At 39.3% G+C, this 9646-nt stretch overlaps 1 long non-coding RNA gene across 1 annotated transcript in view; it reads left to right on the top strand.

The window, feature by feature from the left end:
- Nucleotides 1–5957: 5957 nt before the first annotated feature.
- The window catches only part of LOC307233355, a 3897-nt gene continuing 208 nt past the window's right edge, over nt 5958–9646 (top strand). Inside the window, exons 1-4 of the long non-coding RNA XR_013844265.1 lie at nt 5958–6097; nt 6505–6774; nt 9098–9337; nt 9467–9646. The exon at nt 9467–9646 is cut by the window's right edge and continues 208 nt beyond it. This is a non-coding gene — a long non-coding RNA (uncharacterized lncRNA). The remainder of the gene's footprint in view (nt 6098–6504; nt 6775–9097; nt 9338–9466) is intronic.

Below are 9646 nucleotides of genomic sequence, written 5' to 3'. Positions count from 1 at the left end.
CACCAAGCAGAGAACAAAAAAGAAAGAAAATGCCATAAATACAGATTCCGACACAGATTTATTATTCCTTAAAGGGACAGACTCTGACACAGGGTTCCTATAGTTCAAGTTCAAGTTCAAGAGATTATTTGTCACATACATGTACATACGGTCATACATATATGCAGTGAAATGTCATGACACCCGGTGATTACGCACAATAAGCTTTATAAGCTCTAAAAATACAAAAAAATACCAAAATGTGCGTAATCGACACAAGGTGCTCGCGCATACCTCAAATAATTAGACACTGGACTCTGAAACAGGGTTCCCATACCGTTAACCAACGAAAAAAGTCAAAGAAAGAACAGAACTGGTCCCCTTCCTGGGGACCTGGTTCCCCGGAACAGCACGGCCCGTCGGCTTCCTTCACTTCTGGAGTGTGGGGTCTCGGGCTGCTGTGCTGGCTGAAGAAGGCGTGGCCGGACTTGGGTGCTTGGAGGGGTGGGCTGGCTGCTGGGTTTCTGGATTGTCCCGGCGGTGGCTGCTGGGCGGAGTCGCTAGCTGCCAGCGGTTGGTTACCTGTGGCGGTAGCTGCAGCTGCTTCTCCCCCGGTTCCTCCGCCGGACTCCCTGGATGCTGCTGCTGCCAGCCGGGAGAGGGCTGCTGCTGTGTCCCTTCCCCGTGCCGGAGAGTCCCTGTTCGGGTGGCAGTGTGGCAGTTTCGCCTACCACACGCCACCCAAGTGGTGTTCTCACGGACCTCCGGCACGGGGACACAGACCACGGGGTTTCAGACACATTTTACTGCAGAGAGTGGGCTAGGCGGAATAAGACGGGAGCAGATGGACACGTGTCATGACAAGGGCACCTCTCTTGGGTTTAAGCTGTTGCTCATTAGACCAACCAACGAGCAATAGGTGTGCAGCCACCCTGATCCTGGACCCCAATTACCGAGACCCAGGTCAGGTGGGGCTGCTCAAACTACACCATCCCCACACCACTAACATGTCATTCCTTTAAGTAATATTCTCCCTTATGGTCAGCAGATGACAACTACTGTGGAGGTGTGCGCCATAATGTTAATTGTGTGTTGTTCCTAAAAGTAGCCTAATTGCTTGTGTTGTTTTTATACCAATCTGGCCTACCCTTCAATTTCACCCATTTGAAGGTCTGTGAATGTTCAACTTGCCTCCTGATGGTCACTGAATTTTCAACCAAGGCTATTAGACACAAATAGCATAAGTATGTCCAAACATAGTATCTAGCAATGCTGTGTCTGCCAGCAAATAACTACATACTGTATATGATAACTACATGATATCTATGAAACACAAATGTGTAGGCTACAGAACATTGGTGAAAACAAATAGTGGGCCATCGCATTTATGATACTGTTTGTCCTTGCTGAAGGTATAAAAGATTACCCCGTTGGAGTGTTTCCAAGCCAATTGACAAGATTCTGCATAGTGTTGCAATTATTAGCCCAAAAGTAATGGTTAAAGTAAACTCTCTGTTTCGTTTTAAAGATGCCGTACACCGACCAGGCACAACATTAAAACCAAGACTAATAACCACTAATATTGTGTAGCCCCCCCTTGCCACCAAAACAGCTCTGACCCCTCGAGGCATGGACTCCACAAGACCTCTGAAGGTGTCCTGTGGTATCTGGCACCAAGACGTTAGCAGCAGATCATTTAAGTCCTGTAAGTTGCGAGGTGGTGCCTCCATGGATCTAGCTTGTTGTTCCAGCACATCCCACAGATGCTCGATACGATCGGACCCTAACCCCAACCATCCGCATGATCCACAAGAAATCGTGATTCGTTAGACCAGGCCACCTTCTTCAATTGCTCCATGGCCCACAGTATGCGCTTTTGGAGGTGGATAGGGGTCAGCATGGGCACTCTGACCAGTCTGCGGCTACGCAGCACCTTACGACTTGTGTTATGACATCTTTCTATCATAGCAGCATTAACTTTTTCAGCAATTTGTGTTACAGTAGCTCTTCTGTGGGATCGGACAAGACGGGCTAGACTTAGCTCCCCACACGCATCAATGTGCCATGGGTGTCCATGACCCTTTCGCCAGTTCACCGGTTGTCCTTCCTTAGACCACTTTTGGTAGGTACTATCCACTGCATTAAGTAATTTCCCCCTGTGATTATTAAAGCATTTCTAATCTGATTCTGATTCTGATTCTGATTCATACCGGGAACACCCCACAAGGCCTGCTGTTTTGGAGATGCGGTGACCCACTCTCCTGGACATCACAATTTGGCCCTTGTCAAAGTCGCTCAGATCCTTGCGCTTGCCCATTTTTCCTTCTTCCAATACATCAAGGATCAATCTTCAAGGACAGACTGTTCACTTGCTTCCGAATATACCCCACCTCTTGACAGGTGCCATTGGAGCAAGATGATCAATGTCATTCACTTCACCTGCATGACACCTGACCTAAAAAAAAAGGAATAGTCCTCGGGGGCTGTGGTGGCGCCTCAAAATCTTGACAATGTAGCCCTTGCGTCGGAAATTTTGTTTGGACTCTTTTATGCCTTGAACATGCAGTAACCTACAAAGCTACACCACAGTTTAAAGGCAATTCAAAAGATCGTCATGGAGGTGGATGCGGGTGAACTGTCAAGAAAGGCTCAAAGCTTGAAAGGGAAGCTACACCAGTGAAGAGAGCTCAATGTTCTTGGCTTTTGGTTTGATTAGAACTCCTTTTGGTCTCTTAGCTCTTCATTTCAGACTGTGTGCTCTTGATATTGTGTGATATTGATGTTTTAAAGTTAATTGTTATTACTGTACAGTTCTCAGAAAATTAGAATTATATATATAATATATTGTTCAAATATCTTGAGATCTTCCTATGGCACATTCAAGGCGCATTGTTTTTTATGGATGCAGTCTCTGATTCAACAAATGTTCACGATTTTTTTTGCATAGTTTTTTGCACAAAACTGCTGTCTTTCAGCCGTTGTCCCGCCAAACAAATCAACCAGCTTTTGGTGCTTCTTCTTTCATTAAAATACGTCTAGTTTATCAGCTTTACATGCCTTCTTTGGAACTTTGGTAAATGTATACAATAGTGAGTATATACAATTCTTCTGCCGTTTCACTTGTTTCACTGTTCTACTTGTACTTGAACATCCTTTACTGGAGAGGAACGCAGAAATAATTGAATTACAGAACTGTATTTTTTTTTTTGAATGCAAGTAAAAAGGTTGCCCAGACTAGACTAGAAACAAGATTGTCTTTTCAGATTTATATTTTCAAAAATATTGAATGATGAAAATTATCATTGAATATTTGTTATTCCAACAGTTTACAACCCGAATGAACTGAAGCTGTAGTATGCTTAAGCTCGCAACAACCATGAAGAGCCTGGTTTGAATTCAATTTTGGAACTTTTTTGGCCATTGGGGACACACTTGTTCCTTACATCCAGTTTGTGGAATAAAGGTTTCAAAACTACCTGCCTCATAGTGTTTTATGAAAATAAAAGTGGTTAGGGTTTAAAATGATCACAAAATAGTCAATTGAAATGTATTAGACAACAATAATATTGATTAATTGCTAATTCCTTAATTTTAATTTGTTCTATTCATATTGAAAATGTTATACAGTATATATTATTCATATTTATATATAGATTTATAACTTCATAAAATTGTATTTATAATTTAATTTCATGTAATTTAAATATTTTAAATAGTTGAGTTGTGTTGGAGTAAAGTGATAAACTAGTTCAATTTGCTTTATTAAATCAAATTCCATTAACTTCATTAAATCACATTCTGTTAACTTTGTATCAACATAAATTACTTGGGTTGATAGAACATAAGTAGTTTGTGTTGATTTAACACAATTGCCCAAGTTGCTACCAAAGCAAACAATTTGTGTGCAACCAATGTCCACAGTTAACTTGAGTAAATCCAACAAATTATTTCTTTCAGTGAAGCTGCCAAACCGTGTAACCCCCCCCCCCCCAACTAAATTTGAGCATTAAACAATTGACTAAATTTGAATATTAAAAATAAAAAGCATACAAATTGAATGGGATAATAGAAGAATATTTGCAGCACTTCACAGTGTTTAAGGTAAAGTCATGAGAATACACTTAAAACTGTAAGTTGAGCATTATTATTGTTATTTTCATTCATTATAAATTGTGATAATTATCGACTCCTATATAAAAATACATCGTGATACATTTTTGTCCATATCGTCCAGCTCTTTTTCATGGAAATGATTCTTATTGGAGATGTAATTTAAATGTAATCCAAGGAAAAAAGTCACCACTAAAATTACTTAGATTCGACTACTGTCGCAAACCTCCGTAAATAGGTAAACCTGCGTAAATATGTCGTCATTGACGCACACGAGACACAACGTAACCTACCGTCACTGGGACTGTACATGTACTTACATACAACAAGGTTAAGTAAAGCTATGACAAGATTTGGTTAAAAGTAAAAAATAAACGGTGGTTTTAAAGAAATGTCATGTGTAAACAATTTCCTTTACAGATTTAAATGAAAAGTGTTAAGTATTGAGTTCTTTCATAATAACTGTAATGCCAAATTAATGTTAAAGTTTCATAAATGTTGTCTGCATTACAATATAGACTTATACTGTAAGTAATCTATTAAACTGAATTTTCCAATTGTAGATTATGAATAATAAAATTCAATAAAGTACTAATTAAAACTAACTTTTACTTCTTATATTTATAAAATAAAATGGATTTATTATTATTGTTATGTAAAGTAATTTCAACCTTTCTCTGTTTGTTATTATTCCAGATGCCGTAAAATAGCCGAAAATTGGCGTTAGCATATTCAAGAATACATAAGTGGTATAAGGATATAGAATTTAAAAATGAATGGAATAATCCTCTTTTCAAAATTTATGAAGATCCAAAAACCACAAACAACAATAATGCATCTATGTGCATTGATAATGTTGAAAATTGTGATTTAAATTCAGAAGATGATAATTTGGATGAAACATTAAGTGATAAACAACAATATGGAATGTTTATGGACACATGTTTCCAACCAGTTGATAGTGTACAGGAAGTATGAGAGCAGCAAGTTGATGACGTGTCTGTAGCACCAGCAGAAGGGAACAACCCTGTACCACATTATTGGAGATGAAACCAATGAAGCAAAATGTTTCCCAGTTCTTTTCCCAAACAACAATGGTAACGTTTCGTACGTGTTGTCGTCCAAACTTTAAAAACTAACCGAAAATTGAAGAACATTGGAGTTACATTGAGAACACATTCACTTTGTTACATCATCAAACAATGCCATATAAATACACAGCTCGTCGATGAGTGGTAATCGAAAAAGTGTAACTTGTGCTACATTGGACAGCTGTAATATGTATCTAACATGACTAAACTGGACCCTGTATATTGCTGCCTGCAGCTATATTTATTATTATTATTATTGTTATTATTATTATTTTTCATTTTGCTGGAAGACGACTGCATCATGCCCATGTACTGTAGAAAGGTCCACTATATCCAAAAATGTTTTTCCTATTCATTTGCATGTTTTATATCAGTGCTTCAGGCCTTGATAACAGATGCTGTAGGCGTATATAACAGGACTTATTTTCCATATTCCCCCAGTATAGAGCAAATCTGCCTCCAGGCAGCAACCTCCCTGCTACTGGTTGCCATGGGAACGCAGATGGCCGATGGAGGCTGAATACAAAGAGCCATAATAAACCTTGTGGCAGCTGCAGTCCGAGCCCGATGACTATTCATGTCTAGGTGTAGGCCTGGTCACCGCCATCTGTTTACTATCCGCTGACACGTTTCTTTGTTGGCTTTAGGAGCGTCGAGACTCAAGACCAGTACGCAGCTGCTTCTGGCACTCCCAGTATTCTCAGTGAGAATAGTGGGAGCGGGAGCCTGACTACTATAGACTGCAGGACAGGGCGTGCTGGTATCGCCTAGATAGGGTTTGGAAATCACACGGTCATTTTGGAGATCTTGGATTTTTGCGGGATGTTGACGAGAGAGCTTTTATTTTTCCTCAAGCTCCCTTTCTCGCCACCCCATTTCAACTGGACAGGTGCGTCCGGACTCCGGAGATGTGAATGGTACGTCCATACGTTATTGTTCTTCATGTATGTTCATAGAAAAATAACAGTTTGAGCAATGGTTCGATCCACACCTTATCTCATCTTTACACAAATATTTTTCTATGTCTTTATATTTTCTCTTTTTATAATCTGTGTAAATTGGTTTGATGTAACCTAATAGCTGATGTAGCAGCAGTAGTAGTTAATAATAATAATGATTATGATTATAGTGATAATAACACTAATAATAATAATCATAATAATCATAATAATAATAATAATAATAATAATAATAATCCCTGTATCTGACCCATAGCTTTGGCTCTTTAGTCTCTTCTACTAAAGACACGTTCTCTTTGAAAGGAATGTCCAATTTAATGTTTTTTACCTTTTTAACATTGTGATTATTGATGACCTTTGTACAGACCATAGAGCAGCGGCTGTGCCCTCAGTCAGTGATTCTTGGGAGCTTTTCAAAAGAGAGAAGAAAAAAATGCAGGTACGTACGTGTGTGTGTGTAAAGTTGCAAGGTAATAGCCAGTAGTAATTGTAGGACATGTCAGTTGTGTTCCACTTTCTGCTGCGTTGTGTTCTCTATTCCTTTGCAGGTTCTCATGGTGTGGCGTTAGATTCCTTTGTGAGACGTCCTGGCCACAGCAACAGACCATGCCCTCTGCTGCTCTACCTCATTCAAGGTGCGGTATTCTTTTACAGTGTTGCATATTTTCACTCCATTGACATTTCTTCATGTGTACTTATACTTATATGCTTTATACCCCATGTCTCTGCCGGGGGTAAGGCACGACACAGGATTTGCTTTATGTCAATAAACTACCTCAGTATGTCCCTTATCCGAACTGTAGATGTGGGTCAAAAATCGATTTGCATGATGAGCGCACAGGCGAGCAGACAGGCGAATAGAGTACAACAAAAGATTATTCTTATTTTATATATCTCCACCAGATTCACCGTCACCCCCCTCTGAAATATGGTGCATTTTCAAAATAGGCAAGCCAGAACAAAGAGACCTGGAAGTGCTGCAGTTAGTCATCAAAGTTGTTCTATGGAGCTGTAATATAGATAAATAGATATATGGATGGATGTATGGATGGATGGATAGATAGATAGATAGATAGATAGATAGATAGATAGACAGATAGATAGACAGACAGACAGATAGATAGATAGATAGATAGATACTGTAGATAGATAGACAGACAGACAGATAGATAGATAGATAGATAGATACTGTAGATAGATAGACAGATAGATAGATAGATAGATAGATAGATAGATAGATACTGTAGATAGATAGACAGATAGATAGATAGATAGATAGACAGACAGACAGATAGATAGACAGACAGATAGATAGATAGACAGATAGATAGATAGACAGATAGATAGATAGATAGATAGATCGATGGATAGATACATGGATAGATAGATGGACAGACAGATAGATAGAGAGATGGACAGATGGACAGATAGATAGATAGATAGATAGATAGATAGATAGCCAGACAGACAGACAGATAGATAGATAGATAGATACTGTAGATAGATAGACAGACATAGATAGATAGATAAATAGATGGATAGATACATGGATAGATAGATGGACAGACAGACAGATAGATAGATGGACAGACGGACAGATAGATAGATAGATAGATAGACAGACAGACAGACAGACAGACAGACAGATAGATAGATAGATAGATAGATAGATAGATAGACAGACAGACAGACAGACAGACAGATAGATAGATACTTTATTCATAAAGTAAAAAAAAAAAAAAAGTCAAAAAGTTACCAAAAAAAGCTGAACCCGAGATGAGAAAAAGTTGGTAATGTACAATAAACCTAATGACAAACCATTAAATCCGAGCCTTAAAAAGGGACAAAAGATCAACAGAAAAGTAAACCTAAAAGAAAGAGGAAACAGAATAGCAATAAACCTCAAAAATGAACAGTAAGCCTACACCACTGTATCAACCATGTCATTCCATGAAAGGAGGCCATTTAAAGTCTATAAAACACAATAATCTACCAACATATTTGCCAAGCTAAAAGAAACATTTATTTAATTTTCATTTTTAACATACTATATGAGAAAATGTTATTTAAAGTGAATAATAAAACGTTTTTTTTCTTAACTTTTTCAAAATCATCACATCAATCAATCAAATCGTCCGTATATAGAGTCATTAAAGTGGAATCACAAATATTACAGAACAATACACGTTTTAACCTCACAATTTCATTATCTTCAGAAGGTTCCCACAGCTCATATTAATTCAATATAAAAAAACATTATTGTTAATTAAAATACGTTTTGCTTTCTCCCGCCACACCAACTTATTTCCCCTCCAAAATGAACGAACTGTTGCTTTAAGGGAAATCATAAAGAGGAGGGGAGGAAGCAGCCTTCAGAGGAGCTCCAAAAAAGCTGGTCGATTATGATTAATGATGGTTATTTATTACTGATAATTTGATCCTTTATCATGTCTGATGGGGTCTGTCAAGAATAACCAATCCACCCTGTCGCCGATAACAGATAGAGAAAACCGTTTAAAAATACATTCCTTGTGATATTTATAAAAAAAAACCCTGTTATTTACTGTCTAATTATTTTTACTACTAATTATTAGCTAACTTAGTGTATATAGTATAATTTTTTTTGGTAGACATTTTAGGATGACATTTTCCACCCCGTCACAAGTGATACATGTGTAATGGATGATAAATAATAAGGCTTTTGTGCCTAAAGTTGAACATGTATATTAAAGTGAGGAGGCGTCAAAACCTTTTATTGTTAATCATTCAAAATTCTGAAAGAAAGGCCGGATGGCACCCGTCTAATGGAGTGACTCAGCAGGTATTTATCACATTGTGCTGGGAAGGTGTTTGTGTCTGTCTGACAGTCGGACAGCTTGGGAAGTGAGGTGGGGACCAGAGCGGGAGGGAAACCGAACGGATGTCGGTGAACAGTTTAAACACCGCTTCCCCCTGCAGCGCTGGGCCTGGCAACCTTCAGGTGAAGAGCAGAACGCCGCGACGGACGACACCCCACAGCTGCACGTCCAGCCATGACGACTGCTGCGGCCCCCGTGTGTCGGTCCAATCCCGGCCAGTGCTTCATGAGGACCTGGTGTGGTCAGCTGTTTGGGTACATGCATGCTGTGGTACAAATTCGGTGTGTAAATGCAGAGGTGTTTCGCCGCAGCGCTCCACTCCCTGTCGCCACATGAGGAGGTATGTCCACCCCCCCCCCCCGTCAGTGAAGAATACCGACCTTTATTTGCCGCCATGCTCCTTTAAAATCAATCAGTCAATCGCCGATCAATCATAGCTCAATGGATAACCTGCATTTCGTTTTTTCAGTCCAGCGCCGTCCGCAGATCTGCCCTGCTCTCGCCGTAGCCATGGCAACGGCGGATGGCCCTCCCCATTTGCCTCCACATGTGACATCTCAATATAATAATCATGAATGAGAAGTTCATGGATTCTCATCTGCCGATGCCCCGCCCTCCTGTAATCTCTGTATCAAACTGTTCTAAAACT

The sequence above is a fragment of the Zeus faber genome, assembly GCF_960531495.2.
Source record: "Zeus faber genome assembly, chromosome: 7".
Taxonomy (NCBI): domain Eukaryota; kingdom Metazoa; phylum Chordata; class Actinopteri; order Zeiformes; family Zeidae; genus Zeus; species Zeus faber.
The sequence above is the reverse complement of the archived record's forward strand: the minus strand, read 5'-3'. Positions and strand labels throughout refer to the sequence as shown.